This window comes from Tetrao urogallus (assembly GCF_951394365.1).
Source record: "Tetrao urogallus genome assembly, chromosome: 14".
Lineage (NCBI taxonomy): Eukaryota > Metazoa > Chordata > Aves > Galliformes > Phasianidae > Tetrao > Tetrao urogallus.
In genome coordinates, this window is record NC_136827.1 from 869640 (window position 1) to 874203 (window position 4564).

Consider the following 4564-nt stretch of genomic DNA (forward strand, 5'->3'; position numbering starts at 1 on the left):
GATAAACACTTTCACTGAAAGGTGTCAGCTTGAAAGGTGCAGCGGGTAAGTAATACCTTCCATACCTATATGGACGACATAGATCCATATGTATAAGGAAGAGAAGGTGTGTACAAGGAATGCGAAACGGCAAAGAAAAGCGAACCGGGAGCGATACGCAGAGAATGACAGAAGCAATGCCTGCAGCGAGCCACATGATGGCGCTGTGAGCTAAGGAACGCGCGATGCGATGCGATGCGATGCGATGCGATGCGATGCGATGCGATGCGATGCGAGGAAGGGAGGGGAACACCTTCCGGTGCCCATGGCAAAGAAGGCAGAGCGAGAGCGAGCGGCGGGGAGGAGGAGGCGCGTCCCGTGAGGAAGGATTGTGTCGGCGAGCGCGGGCGGAGGGTTTGGAGCAGGCGGGTCGGGAGGTGCGCGGCTTGGAGAAGGAGCGGTGCGGCGGCGTAGAGGGCGATGGTCGGCGGTGGAGCGGCGCGGCGGAGCTGGGGGGCCGCGGTGCTGGTGCTGCAGGCGGCCTGGGCGCTGGGCGGCGGTCCGGTGCGCTACTCGGTGCCGGAGGAAGCCGAGGCCGGCACGGTGGTGGGGCGCGTGGCGCAGGACGTGGGCCTGGAGGCGGGCGAGGCGGAGGCGCGGCGTCTGCGGCTGGTGTCGCGGGGCGGGCGGGCGAGCGTGGAGGTGAGCGGGGCGAGCGGGGCGCTGGTGGTGAGCTCGCGGCTGGACCGGGAGGAGCTGTGCGGGAAGAGCGCGCCGTGCGCCCTGCGCCTGGAGGTGCTGCTGGAGCGGCCGCTGCGCGTCTTCCACGTGGAGGTGGAGGTCACCGACATCAACGACAATGCCCCGCGCTTCCCCGCCGCCTCCAAAAACATCAGCGTGTGGGAGAACTCCCCTCTGAATTCCCGGTTTCCTCTGGAGGTCGCGTCGGATGTGGATATCGGATCGAACGCTCAGCTCTCGTATACACTGAGCCCTTCCGAGCACTTCGCTCTGGATGACAAATCCCCAGATGATAACTCGATATCCCTTTTTCTTGTATTAATGAGCCCCCTGGACCGCGAGTCGCAGTCGGAGCACCGCTTGGTTCTGACGGCGAGTGACGGGGGCAGGCCGGCGCTGACGGGCACGGTGCAGCTGCTGATCTCGGTGCTGGATGCGAACGACAACGCGCCGCAGTTCAACCAGTCGGTGTATAAAGTGCAGCTGCCGGAGGACGCGGCGGAGGGGACGCTGGTGGCGCGGGTGGCAGCCACGGACCCGGACGAAGGAATTAATCAGGAGTTTTCCTTCACCATCGTCGGATCTCTTCCTGCATCTCAGAAAGATGCATTCAGCATTGATCCGCGGACGGGGGAGATCAGACTCACAGGTGCCTTAGATTTTGAGGACGTCCGCCAACACGAGTTGCAAATCGAGGCGAGAGACAAGGGGACACCTCCGTTGTCGGGCCACTGCAGCGTAGTGTTGGAGGTGTTGGACGTGAACGACAACGCGCCCGAGGTGTGGGTGACGTCGCTGTCGGTGCCGGTGCCCGAGGACGCGGCGCTGGGGACGGTAGTGGCGCTGCTGAGCGTGTCGGACCGGGACTCGGGGCCGAACGGGCGGGTGCGGTGCGCGGTGGTGCCGGCGTCGCCGTTCGGGCTGGTGGCGACGTTCGCGGGCTCGTACTCGCTGGTGCTGCGGGAGGCGCTGGACCGGGAGCGGGTGTCGGAGTACGAGGTGGAGGTGCGGGCGGAGGACGGCGGGGCGCCGCCGCTGCGCGCCAGGCGCGGGCTGCGGGTGCCGGTGTCGGACGTGAACGACAACGCGCCGGCGTTCGCGCAGGCCGTGTACACGGTGCTGGCGCGGGAGAACAACGCGGCGGGCGCGGAGCTGGCGCGGCTGTGGGCGCGGGACCCGGACGAGGCGGGCAACGGGCGCGTGAGCTACTCGGTGTGGGAGGGCGGCGCGGGGATGGGCGCGGGCTCGGGCTCGGGCTCGGGCTCGGGCTCGGGGTGGCGTCCGGCGTCGAGCTACGTGTCGGTGGAGGCGGAGAGCGGGCGTCTGCGGGCGCTGCGTCCGCTGGACTACGAGGAGCTGCAGGTGCTGCAGTTCGAGGTGCGGGCGGTGGACGCGGGGGAGCCGCCGCTGTGCGGCAACGCCACGGTGCAGCTGTTCGTGGTGGACGAGAACGACAACGCGCCGGCGCTGCTGCCGCTGGCGGGCGGCGGGCCGGGGCCCTGGGCTGCGGGCGAGGCGGCGGAGCCGGCGTGGCGGGCGGCGGGCTCGGCGGGCTCGGCGGGCTCGGCGGGCTCGGCGTCGTCGTCGTCGTCGTGGTCGCTGTGGGCGCGGGCGGCGCTGGGTGCTCCGGCGGGGCAGGTGGTGGCGAAGATCCGCGCGGTGGACGCGGACTCGGGCTACAACGCGTGGCTGCGCTACGAGCTGCGGGAGCCGCGGGGCGAGGGCCCGTTCCGCGTGGGGCTGTACAGCGGCGAGGTGAGCACGGCGCGGGCGCTGGAGGAGGCGGACGGCCCGCGGCAGAGGCTGCTGATCGTGGTGCGGGACCACGGGGAGCCGCCGCGCTCGGCCACGGCCACGCTGAGCGTGTCGCTGGTGGAGGGCGCCGAGGCGGCGCTGGCGGCGGCGGGGGCGGGGGCGGTGTCGGCGGGGGCGGGGCCGCGGGCGGCGGCGGGCGCGGAGGGCGGCTCTGCGGCGGCGGCGACGAACGTGTGGCTGGTGGCGGCCATCTGCGCGGTGTCGAGCGTGTTGGTGCTGGCGGCGGTGCTGTACGGGGCCGGGCGCTGTGCGCCGCGGGCGGCCGTGCCGGCGGGGCCCGGGCCGGCGACGCTGGTGTGCGCCAGCGAGGTGGGCAGCTGGTCGTACTCGCAGCGCCAGAGCCGGAGCCTGTGCGTGGCCGCGGCCGCGGACGGCGCGGGCAAGAGCGACCTGATGGTGTTCAGCCCCAACTGCCCGCCGCCGCCCGGCCCCGCGCCGAAGGAGACGCCGCACGAGCCGCCCTCTCTGCTCGACACGGTCAGTGCCCCTTGAGAGACTCTCTCCCCTTCCTTCCTCCCTCCTCTTCTTTCCTGCTTTCCTTCCTTGTTCTTTCTTTTTTCTCTTTGCTCTCCTTTGCTCTCCTCCCTGTCCTTGCTTGTCTTCCTCTGTGCTGGTACTTCCAATTCTGACACATCACTGTCCCATGGAAATGCGTTGCATAGCCTTACCTGCCACGGGCTTTGATCCTCGTTTTTGTGATATGTATTCTGATAGTGTTCTATTTGCTGTTTTCATCTGTCATGCTGGGTTGTAGTTGTTTGATCTCTTGATAGGAGAATGTTGGTGTCTTTCTTGTTACTGCACATTGTGTTTGCTGTAGTATGGCAAGCACTACTGGACATTATTCCACTTCAATCTATTTCTATTTTTTCTGTTGCATTTATGGTCCTATTGTGTACAATTCTGTGAAAATGTTTATTTTCCATTTGCCTCTTCCGTTTCCCAGAGCTTGGTTGTTGTTGATCTGGAAGTTCATTGTGAGGTTAGATGCTTAGTATTGGTGTTTTCTTTGGATGGATTGAAGTCATCTGCACAGAGTTGCTGTGACTTGATGTCTGTCAAGACTGATTCTAACAGTGCACAACACTGAAGGATTGCTGGACGTGAAGGATGTTTCTGGTGGCCAGGCATTTTCCTATGCTTTTAATAACATGGAATATGGTTGTGCTGGTAACCTGTCTGGTTTCTTCTTTGATTCTTCTTTGCAAATGGCACAATGCATTACATTGAGTGGTATTTTAATATTCTCTGTGTATGGTATATCTTCATTCACACTGGTTCATCAGGCAAAGTCATGATGAAAGTAGGAAAGTGAACATGGACTGTTCCTGTACCCTTTTGAAGCCTGCAGACCATCCTTACCTGTTTTTGCCAATGCCTCTGTTGTTGCCTCTGAGAGGAGTGTAGTCCTGATGCTGAACATGACAAGTGTTTGTCTGTTGGTGACCTCGGAGTGCTGGCAGCAATGTCCATTTATGTGTTTCAAGTGCAAGAGGTCAACTGATGTAAAGCAATGAATTTTCGCTCTTAGAACTGAGAGAGGGGATGGCGCAGTGTACTTCTGTCACGCTCTTCTCTAGAGTCAGCAATGAAAACCTTTCCAATGAAAATGGTTTGCTTTCTGCTTTATTTATTTATTTATATTGTTATGTAGAGGTGAGAACATGTTTTGGGGTGTAACTTGTCATATCTCACTGCCACGGGTTTTTCTCAAGGGTCATTTTGGATTCTAGAGCTGCAGTCATGCAGGGCTGGGTTTATCAGAGCTCTCCTCTTGCTGCTGGATATGGAACATTCATTTCCTGTGATGTTCTGTCCCAGAAGGAAATCAGGGCCTCTTTTGATTTGTGGTGTCACGACCTGAGCTCCACAAACCCTGCTGTTGTGTATGGCATTTCCAGGTGGGACTGCTGAAGGTCTGGAAGTCGCAAAGCATGGGTCTTGTGGCAGCAGTCCAGCATAGAGTGTTTGCTGTCATTGGCCCCGACTGCACTGTTATCAGTCATGATTTCTTGGCAAAAATTCTGTC

General features: G+C 61.6%; 1 pseudogene across 1 annotated transcript; it reads left to right on the top strand.

The window, feature by feature from the left end:
• The first annotated feature begins 459 nt into the window (after positions 1-459).
• Positions 460-3027, top strand: LOC306951851 (protocadherin alpha-5 pseudogene; annotated as a pseudogene). The gene has a single exon. The product of its transcript is annotated as a protocadherin alpha-5 pseudogene (transcript).
• The last annotated feature ends 1537 nt before the right edge of the window (positions 3028-4564 follow it).